The sequence below is a fragment of the Lycium ferocissimum genome, chromosome 12, assembly GCF_029784015.1.
Source record: "Lycium ferocissimum isolate CSIRO_LF1 chromosome 12, AGI_CSIRO_Lferr_CH_V1, whole genome shotgun sequence".
Taxonomy (NCBI): Eukaryota; Viridiplantae; Streptophyta; class Magnoliopsida; order Solanales; family Solanaceae; genus Lycium; species Lycium ferocissimum.
Window position 1 is genome coordinate 29,026,886 of NC_081353.1, and position 13,767 is coordinate 29,040,652.

Sequence of the window (13,767 nt, forward strand, 5' to 3'; positions counted from 1 at the left end):
ACCAAAAAAAAAAATTGAAATACACACGACATTTCATTACTAGTCTGATTTTCTAAATCTGATAATATTGATTTTTTATAAAATCTGGAACAACTAAATTTTAAAAAAAATGTGGTAAGCCCCCCTTTTAAAAAAAAAAAAAAAAAATAGGATGGATTTTTATTAACAAATGTGGAACTTTTTAAATTTGGAAAACTGTTTTTTCAAATGGAAAATTGAATTTTTTAAATATAAAAAACTAAATTTTTAAGTAAAATGTACAAACTAATACTCCATAATTTTCTTCTAGATTAAAAAAAATAGTTTTCTTGATTTTTTCTTTAACCACGGTTTTTCCACACTTTTTGTAAAAAAAATCATTTTTTCCAGATTTTTATAAAAATTCAGCTTTTCAGATTTGAAAAAAAAAACCACTTTTTCCTTCTTTTTTTTTTTTTTTAAGTGGCCTAAAAATAAAATCATGAAAATCTAAATTTTTAGGACCAAAAAAAAAAAAAAAAATTTCCTGATTTAAAAAAAAAAAACATTTTCCAGATATTTGAACTAATAAAATCCAATTTTCCAGTTTTTTTTTCTAAAAAAATCAATTTTCAGTAATAAAATACCAAGTGTAATTTAAATAATTTTTTAAAAAAATTTAGTTTTGACCGTTAGTCAAAGGCATAAATGAGCCAAAAAGTTAAATTGAGAGGCATTTTTAGCAAAACAGATGAATGAAGGGTATTTTTAGACCTTTTCTAATAATTCAGGGGCATTTTTGTCCTTTTTCGTTAAATTTTTAACAAAATATTTGGGAGTTGACCAAACGTGCACCACTTATGTAAACATAATGAACTATTAATGCTCCAAGTAAAAGAATATATATGATTTTAGGTCCAAACCCAAAGATAATGTACAATTTTGGTCCTTTTCTCCGTTATTCTTTCTTTGTTGACGTTTTATGTCAAATTAAAAATCAATTTATTAATGAGAAGACCCATTTAACCCAAGTGCCTTAATTTAACCCAAGTGCCTTATTCTTACCACCTAAACCTCACCCGATTAGAGATTCTTACACTCAATTCGCAGAATTGCCCTTCTTTTGGGGTGGTCTTTAAATTTTACCCCTCATATTTGAAATCTTTAAAATTTGCCCTTCTAGCTAACACCCATAGGTTTCAGTTCGAACTCCAAATAAAATTTTAAAAAAAAATTCGCAAGGCAAGTTTAAATTTCGCTACGCTCTTACCGATACTTTGTTAAGGAAATACTAAAGCAGCTGATATTTATGCCAGGCGATTTTCGTATAAGTATGCATCCCAAGATAACTTTGATAATTCCTTCACAAAGTTACGCCGTCCCAAGATAAAAGTTTGCCCATTAAAAGTATGCCCCCACCGCATAACTTTGAAATATACTTATGCCCTTTTGTTGCGTATTTCGGAATAACTTTGATATACAAAGTTATGCCGGGTCGCATAAAAGTTTGCCCATTAACTTATGCCGATTATACTTATGCCTTATGAGCAAACTTTTAAGCATATATATGTATTTTTTTTTTAACCACTTCAACTCGTGTTAGAACAGTAGTTACAAACATCCAGACAAACCTATGTAAATATCAATCAATTTAAATTTCTTTTTCAATTCCCACATAATATCTTTGATGCCTTCAAATATGTACACTCTTTAGAATCTAAACAAAGTGGTCACTTCAAGTCCATATTTCGCAGCCAATTAATCCTTAAAGCATCTTTATAAACCACAAACTTTTTTTTGGTCCAAAACCACAAGCTATGAGTAAACTCACTACTTGCCTTATAAGGCAAAGTTTAGCCAATGTTTAACTAAAAGTCCTCCAGGTAGATTTTGCCTCGAGGGCAGACATTTAGTTATGTCCGCATAACTTTAACTTTTTCTCAAAGATTGTATGGCCGGATCCCATACACTCCCCTCCCCGCCTTTGCGAAATTATTTTTTTATTTTATGCCCGAGCGGGGTTCGAACCCGTAACTTCATGTATTCGCTCATCTTTCCAAGCAAAGGGCAAAATTTAAAGACCACAAATATGAAGGGCAAAATTTAAAGATCACAAATTAGGCAAAATTTAAAGACCACCCCAAACGAAGGGCAATCCGTGCAAAAAATTGCTTTCTCACTGGGTTCGAGCTTAAGAACAAAGTGAGCTGATATTTTCAGACATATCCTTTTTAGCCTATCTTGTATTTAATTTGAAATATATAGGAAACCGATAATAGTTATTTTATTTGTAATTATATTTTTCATTTTTTAGATGTTTGTTTACCCCCAACAGTGAGTAACAATTAAATTTGTAAGTTGTGGATAAAATATGTGGTTAGATTTAATTATAATATAAAGTAATAACGAGTGAATAATGATGTATATTAGCGAATATAGCAAACAATAGCAAGGAAAGACTAGAGAAGAAGAGTTGTCAAATGCTATGAGTTGGTCCGGTTTAGAGCGAGCTTCCTTTAACTGAGCCAAAATACTTGAAGCAATATTTATAACACTTTGCTGATTACAATTTTTTGATTAGTGAAAAAGCTAACCTAAAAAAGGAAGGAATAGCCCTCTATTTATAGGTAACAATAAATGGGCCCTAGTACAATGTAGAAAAAGCTTTTCTAAGAAATCCCTAAAATGGATAAGGTTGGTCCATATGGTCTGACACCTGTACTGTTGTCAGCGCAAGTGGCGGAACGGTTGAGTGACGCGTGGCCTGCTCCATAACTGATTTTTTGGACCTATATTGAGTGTGCTCTTTAAGCTCAGATTTACCCTGTCCAGTAAATTACCCTCGGTGTTAAAGCAGAGTTCAGAGTGTTCGTGACTTCTCGGTTCTGTCCTTTACTCCGGTTCCCATCGGACACAAGTTTATCCAGTTTTTACCGTATACAGATAGTCCCTACACTTTCCGGACCAAAGTTACACCGAAGCGACGGGAAGTGGAAAAAAAGAGAAACTTCTTCCGGTGACTTCCTCAGTAAATTTGTTCAGTCCTCGAAAATAAGCGGGAACTGAAACGCCTCTTCATGTCACATCCCTCTGACTTCGGCCACGTGTCGCCTTTCGGTTGGCCAGCTTCGGTAACCACCTTAGGGTTACGTTGCTTCAAGTCACGTCTCATTAATTTGTGGACACGTGTCCTCTCTCGGTTGGTCGGATTCGGTAACCGTCGCAGAGGTTTGCCTATATAAGGCGAGCCACTGTCATTTCTCCATTTTTCACTTTTCACCATTCAGTTAGTTCTTACTCTTCACATTATTTTCTTCAGTATCTTCATATTTTAGAGAAGTTGTTAAGGAAATTCCTTCGGGGTCCCAAAATCTTCTTTTTTTCTAGCAAATCTTCTTGAATTTCTGCTAGCTCCATTTTGTTTATCTCGAAATCTTCATATCTTTATACTACTGGGCTTCAAATCTTCATACCTTCAACTCAAGCCTTCAAATCTTCAGCTTAAATCCTTTGAATCTTCATATCTTTATACTTGATCATTTAAATTCAGAATGTCGACAAAACACTGCTTCCCAGAACATGTCATCGGTTTCTTCTTCGACTGCCGAACCTACTTCTAAGCCCAGGGGTAAAACACCTTTCCAGCCGGCTGCCAAAGACATAATACCCTTGAAGCCCAACTTTAACCACGAATTCGACATCGAAAAAGCCGTGCAGACTTCTGACCGGGGCTATGATATAAGACGTCACCCCTTATCGATTAAAGAAGAGCATCTTCCTTGAGTTCGGGCTGAGTGTGGTTGGGACAACCGCCCCGTTTAAGTTTTTGCTCCCGGTGATGACGACTCGATCACCGACTTCAAATAAGGATTTCTATATGTTTACACGTATCCGTTTACTCTGAAGCTCAACCTTCCAATTGATCCGGTCATCCTTGAATTGTGCCGTACGTACAACGTGTGCCTGGCCTAGATTGACTCGAATATCTAGAGGATCGTTGCCTGCCTTCGTCTTTTGGCGAATAACGTCAACAAATACTTTACGTTGGCTCACTTTATTCGGTTGTACTGGCCCAAGATCTTCCGCAGGGGTGTGATAAAGGTCTCAAAACGAGGCAAGAGTCCTATTCTTTCCTGTGTTGATAAAGACAGGGACTGAGGCTGGTTCGAGCGTTATGTCCGGGTTAGGACCGCCGACATTATACCAGCCAAATATATGCCCTTTCCCAAAAATATGGAATGACAAACGTAAGTTTCTTGAAGTTGCCTCCTTCGAACATCCCATCTTTTTTTTTTCTTTTTAAAAACTTTTTCCAATATTACAGCCGAACCGTGGATTCCAAGTGCCATTCCGGGTTTCCCCGATTGGATTGAAGCTATTATCGGCCAGCACTTGCACGAAGAGCGGACATGGGCAGACTTGTCTCGTGATCGATGGATTGCGCAGAATCATAGTAACCTTCTGTTTCCTTTAATCCTTGTCACACCCTTACCATTCCAATTTACCTTCATTTTATCTTCTAATTCCCAAGTCTGGGCAAGGGTTCTGTGACCCCATGACCCGCACCAGCAAATGAGCCTGCAACACCAAGCTCAGATTTTGATACAGCAGGTTCAGCTCAGCTTATTGCTGCGGCTGAAAAGGAAAGGAGAAAACCCTCGACCAAGGGCCAAAAGAAAAAAAAAAAAGGTCGAGGAAAGATATTTAGGGCCTGAGGGATGAACTCGAGGACGACATCGTGATCGCAAGTGTATCGAGACCCTTCGATGCCATAGCTATCGGGTTCGAGACAGCTCCGATCGAGGTTCCGACCCCGATTACAGGTGGCGAGGATCAGGTTCCTTTTCCTCCAATAACCGAGTATATCCAACCTCCGATTCTACTAAGGTCTGTTGAATTTATTAATATTAACGGTGATACTTCACCTGAGGAGGTGCCTTTGGGAAAGAGGCCTCGAAGGGTCGACCCAACTTCAGGAGCCGAGACGGCTCCGAGGGCTGAAACCACCCAAGAAGTCAAAACAACAACGGCTACCTGTTGACACCCAATTTTGTCCCTCTTTTATTTAATTTACTCGGGTTTCTAAATTTTCTGACGAGCTAAATACTTTATTTTTCACAATATTTTATTGCCACTACTATTAATATCACTACTGTTATTTTCAACATTATGAGCATTACTTTACCACAAATTTTTAAACGGTTAGTCATCGTTTCATTTTCGGGTTTGGAATCGTTAAATTAATTACAAGACAACATTTTGTAAAATCTTTATTGTCTTTACATAGTATATATTGTACTATTTATCAAATTAAGAAGCCCAAGAATAATTAAATAGCGGAGGAAGGATCCACAATTTCCAGCCAAATTAATGGCCCAAAATACAAATACAGTATTATTTTCCTACCCAAATAATCAACCCACATTTTGATACCCGACCCACATTATATCAGCCCACTTTTAATTTAATCAACCAGCCCAAATAATCCCTACCCGGTCCAATCAAATACCCGACCCGGTCCGGCCCAACCCATTTCCCCTTATTTTTACCCTAACCTCTACATCTCTTTCTCTTTCTCCTTTCCCTTCTCAGCCGCCTCTCCTCTCATCTCTCTCCCGCTCCCTTCTCCTTCCACTCTCCCCACGCCCCGCTCCTCTCCACTCATCTCTGTCCCCCGCTCCTCTCCACTCATCTCTGTCTCTCATACGCTCCTTTCTCTCTCTTCTCTTAAAACCCTTAATGACAACCCTATAAAGAATGGGAATTCGGATGAGAAAAGGGGAGGAAAAACAAGGATCAAAAACCATAAAATCCCCGAAAAAACACAAATTTTAATCATCAAAGATAGCCTTATTCGAAAAGGAACAGCCAACAATTACTCTATTTGTTGGTTGGAAATTTTTGTTACTTTAATCCAAGTTCTTCGAGTTCGAGCATAAATCCGAGACGTCGACACCCACTTCACCGCACCCAACAAAGGTAACTTTCCCTCATTTTAGTTATTCTATTTGGTTTCGTTTGGTTATGTTCTTTGTTTTGTTTACATTTCGCTAAGTTTGTAGAAGTGGGATGTTTTTCTTGTTGTATTATCGAAAATAGCACGTCCGTTTGTGATGTACTTATCGATTAGTTAGGTATGTGGTAAAAATGCTAATTCATATGATATGTTGGTCCAATGAGCATATTTGGAGCGATTGCTATTTGTTCGAGTCAAATAAGATTATTAGGGATTTATGTTGAAGCTAATCTGCTGGATAGGATATGTCCAACAATGGTCATTTTTATTTAGTTCTTGGTCGTCGTGCTATTTGTTTGATGTTTGGGGGTGTTAGGATAGGATATTCGATATTAGAACGAATTTGAAAGCCGTATACTGTAGTTTGGATGCTTAGACTGAATTTTCAGGACTTAGAACCTATTTGAAACCGAATATACATGGGATATACAATGGGTTATCAAGGTAAGAAGAAGGTATACCTTCGATATGCATCTGATATACACATCGTGGTGTGTATACCTTAGGTATATTGTGTATATGATAAAATAGGTCGACAAATTCATTTCCTATCTTTTATTACTCTTTTACAGTTCTTGCTGTTCTCCGTATGTATGTTTTATTAGTTTTATTGTTTGGTCTTGGTTTGCTGTTTAATTATTAGTTTAGTTGTTGCTGTGTTTAGACAGTACTGAATGCTATTGCTGCGTCTGGTTTAGCCGGGCTCTTTGACAGTTTCAGTTAGTTCATCTCGGTTTGGATTCTGCCTTGGTATTTAAATTAATTTGTGATCAGGGAGTCTCGATATTTATTTGCTGGGCTGTTTGAATCAGAATGCATTAGAGTCTTGAAGTAGCTTATCAGGAAAACAAAAACTGTTGTTTATGCACTAATTCGATGTAGCTGTTGGTATAACATAATTCAGTTTTGAGCAGTTAGTTAAATGACTGATGTAAGTCTGAATACTGAAAGTGTCAATATAGCTTAAGTGTAAATGAGGAATGGATGTTTGCACCATGGTCTTCCTTATTCCCTTTTCTCTTAAAATATTTGTGTTATCTGTACTCGATACATAAGAATAGATCATTCTTTAATCTGTCAAGTCCCTCTTTGCTGTCGAAAATGCATGTTCATGTTAGTGCCCTGTTTTAGGCTACTCTGGATTTGGCAGTGTCCCTATTGTGCCTTAGTTAGCCTCTGTCGTGCATTAAATAGCTTAATATGATCATGTAGAGGATTCTAAGTTTTTTTTATAGTTGTTAGATAACCAAATGCTGCTGGTTTGCTGCAGTATTCAAGCCCTAGAACTGCCTAACAGAACTTATTTATCCCCTTTATGGCTAATAGTATCCATTAACACATCTCGCATTGCCTGCGACTGTTCGGAAGTGACAAATATACTCTGCATTATCACCTGTCTGTTCGCTTACTCGAAAACAACGATAAACCTGATCTAGTTTCAACCATTGTGTCCATATACTATTTTGTGATAAGAGTTGTTGGATTGGTTCATGATCATTTGCGATAAGATTGATGTATGTGTTTGAGGTGGTACACTGTTTTGGTACAATTGCTAGCAGGGTTCCGCTATGGTTTATGTTAATTGGTAAATATAAATTGGTTGTGAATCATATGCTTTTGAATTCTCAAAATGTTCCCTGTCCGAAGTAACTGGGAATCTGCTATATCCTCTTCAAGTATGACATGATAAAATGTGATCAATACATAAGATTCTAGACTGCTAGCATGTGCTGAATGTATGCTCAAAAGGGGAACAGAGATGACATCTGTTTCAATGCCTGAAAAGGACTTGCCGATTCAACTAAAATTACACTTTGAAAGTGACAAGATGAACATGATTCTCGTTCTACCTATTTGATTTAGCTACATTATATATCTTATGATAGTCTTCGAGTTTGGTAAGTTTAAACTGGACATAGGTGATAGCAAACTTCTAAGGAATGGCACAAGGCTTGAACTAAGTCTCGGACGTCTGTTTCATCTTGTTTGGTATTCAGTTTTGTTTTATATGATTAGTTTAACCCATTTGGTAGATGTTAGTTAATTTGGCACGCCACTTTATTCAGAGCAGTACATTTTTAGATCAAATTAGTTGTATGAATCCTGCATTATCTCACTATTAGCTCAATTGCTAGAATGGCCAGTATTAATTTGCCATTTAACATGTTTTCTTAGCTTAATTAATTCTGTTGTGTTTCCTAGCTTAAACTGGTCCAACAGTTTTGCTTCATAACTGCTGCTATGTGTGCAAATTGTCTCCTGACATTCGTATTTGTTGGCTTGAGTTGGTGTTTCAGCCTGATTGCGTTGTGTAATGGCCCTAATGAATATACCTGAATATACACAATATATACATAATCTACTGATTTGTTTGGGTTTAATTTCTACATGTTTAATCTCATTCGCGATTATATACTAATCATTTTCTTTTGTTCTTATGCATGAACATCGCATACGAGTCCAAGTGACTCGTCATCTTCTCCCGCATTGTGAAGTTGGGCCACGAGCCCAACACAACTCCTCTCGAGTCAGCCTCCATATAGTAGTGGCCAAACCGCAACCAAACAAGGAAATAAAATTTGGGCCAAAGCCCAATAAATGTGAACGGCAACAGTAGCGGACAGCAGCAATCTTTAATGGGCCAAGCCCATTTCCATTATATCTACCACTCTATTTGTTTTTATTTCTGTGTGCATTTAACATGTATTGTATGACTAACGTTTGTGCTTATTAATTAAGATAAACTTTAGTAACATTAAGGGTTTTAGTTTAGTAATGGGTAGTTAATTCCACAAATTACATTCACTTCTATTTTTAAAACTATTTATGGTATCTACAACATTTATTTAAGTAATTGATTTTCAAAATAGCATGACTACATCTTTTAGCTAAGAGAATCATAATTTATGTTTACTACCTTAGAAGTTTAAAACGTCACGAATCTTACACTAATGTTAGCTTATTCTAAGAAATAAAAAAGGCGATTAGTTTCAACGGATAACTTTTCACTTTAGTTCCTTTCCAACACTTGAAATACATATTTGTTTTAAAACAACTTTAGCACAATATATATATTAAACTACTAGTCTTTATATGAAACCTTTAAAATTTCTTTAACATTAATCTTACAATAACTCTTTTAATTTGTGAGTCGGTATAACTCACTTTTCTCCAAATACATATAAACATCACATGTCCCATTTCTTTTAGTTTATTTTTTTAACTAAACTCTTTATGCAACTATTATTTTCTACAAGTTTTACTTTAAATAACTTTAAGAATACTTATAAGATATTTTCTTAAATATTTAAAAATACTATATTCACACTTAGCCTAACTAATCATAAGTCCGGTCGGTTAACCATTGTTAATGGGTCTTAAAGGGTGCCTAATACCTTCCCTTTAGACTAATTGAACCCTTACCTAGAATCTTAAGTTTATGAGACCTTTAACAAAGCTAACTTTAAATAACTACTTTAATTAACTTAGGTGCCCTAATTCACCGTAAATAATTAGGTGGCGACTCCTTAAACTTTAAATACCCCGGAATTACCCGGATGTTATAAACTATTTTGACCCTGGTTAAAATAGGGTATGACACTACCAACTTGCCCTCAAGTGTCGAACCAGCTACTATAGCCGAGATGCCGACAATGACTGACAGAGCTCTGACTTCTCCTTCTGCTCCTTCTTCGGAGCAAGAGAACTTGATGATATGCTTGCCAATACCCATGCTGCAACGACAGAAGCTTCAGGGTTCGGCCATCTCCGTATTTCTCGAGCAACGAGGGTTTCTAGCCGGTCTACTGAGTCAAGTTCGAGATCTAGACTTGTAGATATTTTCTTGGCCCCGAGTGTAGAGCCGAGAAGGACAAGGTCGGCCGTGGTTACCGTCCCTAAGGACTGACTTTTTATTTCCCCCTGTGGGGGTTGCCAGTTATCTAAGACCTCTTGTTTCAGATTCAGACAAGGAGAAGAAAGAAGGAATCCCATGGCAGTGCCTTATAAACGAGGGCATGCATGCCGGTAATCGGGTAAATATTCCAATGTATCTTTAAAGCATCCGACGTATGATTCTTTATTTTCGTTCGTTGATCTTTAATCTTCATTTATTTTCCTTTTTCAGAGTGTCGTGCTTGTGAATGAAGGCTTCGTCCGAGCCCAGCACTTGGTGGATGACTTGAAGGCCCAGCTACATACTTAAAGTCGAGAAACCGTGAAGTTCAAACTTTTCTTGCGAGAAAAAGAGGATGAACTGAGCTGGGTCACCACTCCCCCGAATCTTCAATCTGAGCTTGAGGCAGCAAAAAGGGAGAACCTTCATTTAAAGGCTGAGCTCGACGACGTAGTCGAAAAGAACAAGCTCCTGGACGGGGATAACAAAAACCTCAGCCGAGAGAAGGCTGACTTTACTACCAAACTTGGCGAGTTTGAAGCTAATGTCGTCCAACTGAGGGAAGAGCTTGATTCTGTCAAGGTTGATGCTGAGAAAACGATAGAAAAGTTCAGACAGCTCGAAGCTGAAAGAGCTGCCGAGAAGGAGAAGTTGAGGGTAATTGAGGAAAAGGCCGAGGAACGAGTCCGGATCAATAATGAACTTAAGGGTCAGCTCGACGACGCTGTTCTAGCCAATGATGCATTTCAGGCCGAACTGGCATCTCTCAATGAGGTTCGGATCACCCCGAGTGACATGAAGTCTGAGCTAGAGAAGATATTAAAGAAAGATCAGGTCGACCTGGAGGAAGCTTTTAAAGATATAGTGGCCACCGAGGCTCATTCTACACTCTTAGTTAAACACGAACTGTGGAAATCCCGGAGGATTACCCTCGAGTAGGTTGAACGGGGTATGGAAAATATCTTGGCTCGCATACTCGATGCGAGAATGATCGAGGATAAAGCTAAAAAATACCCCTCATTTCTAGGCCATGGTTCGGGGCGTGATAAAAAAAATACCCCTCATTTCTAACATATTCCCACATAAGCAAGTCTAGTCATTGGAATTGAGTGACATGGACGCCACATGGCAATTAAGAGCAAACAGATACAAAAGGAGAATAGGAAAAGACAAAAGAGAAAAAAAAAGGGAGCAGACTCACATTCAGTGAAACACAGCCGCAGTTCTGAGGAATTTGAAGTCAAATCTCTTTGGGTAAATATTTTCATCCGGAGGGGCAGCTACTATAATTAAATTCCACGGGGGCAAATCAGGGTAAATATTTTATTGGGAAAAGGTCAAATATACCCCTCTACTTTAATTTATTGGCTAATTTTATCCTCCGTTAGTCAAAGTAGTCAAATATATCCCTCTCGTTATAAGTTGGGGCCAAATATACCCCTACCGTTAGCAACGTTTCAAAAATACCTCTCATTTCTAACATATTTCCACATAAGCAAGTCTAGTCATTGGAATTGAGTGACATGGACGCCACATGGCATTTAACTTATTCTATGTGGTGCATACGTGGTAATTTTTTAAAAATAATCTAGAAAATTGATTTTTTTTTTTTTAAAACAAATCTAGAAAAAAATGACTTTTATTAAAAATCTGAAACTTTTTTGTTTTAATAAAGCCCCTTTTTTAAAAATATATTCTCGAAAATTGGATATTTTAGTTAAAAAATCTGAAAAACTGTAAAGCATTTTTTTTAAAAAAAATGTTCCTAATTTTTTTTTTTTAAATCTGGATTAATTTTAAAAAAATCTGAAAAACTGGTTTTAAAAAAAAATCATTTTCCAGATTTTTTTAATAAAAAAATCCAATTTTTCAAAAAAAAATTTTGGAAGCGGGTTTTATAAAATAAAATAAAAATCATATTTTTAATAAAAGCCATTTTTAACAGATTTATTTTTAGAAAAATCAATTTTCCATATTATTTTAAAAAAAAGTGTCACGTAGACACCATATAGAATAAGTTAAATGCCATGTGGCGTTCATGTCACCCAATTCCAATTACTAGACTTGTTTATGTGGAAATATGTTAGAAACGAGAGGTATTTTTGAAACGTTGCTAACGGTAAGGGTATATTTGGCCCAACTTATAACGAGAGGGATATATTTGACTACTTTGACTAACGGAGGGTAAAATTAACCAATAAATTAAAATAGAAGGGTATATTTGACCCTTTTCCCAATAAAATATTTACCCTGATTTGCCCCCATGGAATTTATTTCTAGTAGCTGCCCCTCCGGATGACTCGGAACTGCGGCTGTGTTTCAATAATGTGAGTCTGCACCTTTTTTTTTTTCTTTTGTCTTTTCCTATTCTCCTTTTGTATCTGTTTGCTCTTAATTGGCTCCTTTTTCTTTTTTGTTTTCTCTTAAATTTCTTTTCCTTTTTGTTAGTTTATTTTCTTTCTTTCTTTTTTGCCCCTTTTTCTTTTTGTCTTTTCTCTTCTTGTTTTTTTTTTAAAGATTAAAAAATACAAAATAAAAATATTAACTTATTATTTTAGATTAATAAAAATATAGTAAAATTAACTGAATAGTGTTGAAATGCATCGGTCATCTATGATACTCTATCAGTGTGTGATATATATTATGTTGGTATCATAGAAGATTGAGTTTTCTTTTGGAACGAATGAACAGGTCTTCTAGAAAACCCTATCGGTATATGATATATAGCATGTGAGTATCACAAAGGACTGAGAAGTTTTTTTTCCCGAAGATATGAGCCAGTCTTCTAGAAAATTCTGTCGATAAATGATATATGCCATGTGAGTATCACAAAGGACTGAGAAATTTATTCCCGAAGATATGAGCTAGTCCTACTGATACCTGACGGTATATGAATATACGTGTAATGAGTATCATAGAGAATATGAGGGGTTTTTTCCGAAAAAATGAACCAGTCCGCTATGATAACCTGGAAGTATATGAATATACTTTGTGGGTATCATAGAGGACCGAGAAATGTTTTTTTCGAATAAATGAACCAGTCCTCTATGATACCCTGACAAGAGATATGAATATGCCGTGTGAGTATCATAGAAAACCAAGGAGAGACATAAAAAATAAAAATTAAAAAAAGAAGAAGAGATAATTACCTACAAAAGTTACAATGCGCAAGAAGGGTAAATAGTTTTTGGGGTATGAAAGTAAGGGGGCATGAAAGGGTAATTATTTTGTGTGTAGTGGATGGTGGTGTTCTTTTCCCTAAATAATTTAAAGAGAGCCCACTAATGTTGTTGTTGTTGTTTTTTTTTTTTTTTTAAAGAATCTATGACCTATAAAGCTGAAATTGTGGGCATTCCGCCTATGTTTCGAGTAGTAATAAAAATTTATTTTTACGAGAAAATTTAAAAAAAGTAGCTTTTAGAGACGGTGTGGTGCCACCCGTTTAATTAGTGGTCTTTAAATTTTGCGCCGTATTTGAAATCTTTTAAATTTCTTGGCCCGGTTAAAACCCGTAGGTTCCGAGTTCGAACCGCACGCGCGATCAAAATTTTAAAAAAAAATTCGCAAAAGTTTAAATTTCGCTATCATGACAGCATACACTTTGTGAAGGAATTACCAAAGTTATCTTGGGCCGGCATTACTTATGCCTTATGGGCGGACTTGGCGTAAGTATCTTACAAGATTAGCGTAAGCTTTGATAATTCATTCAAAAGTTTATGCGATCCGATAAAAGTTTGCCATTAAAAGATGCCCCACCGCAAACTTTTGAAGGATTCAAAGTTATCGGCCCCCAAACTTACGCCTTATGGGGAGCAGGGAGCGGGTCCGATAACTTTGATAATTCCCAAAATTATGGGTCCCGGTGTTGCTTAAAGTATGCCCCCACCCAAAAAAACAA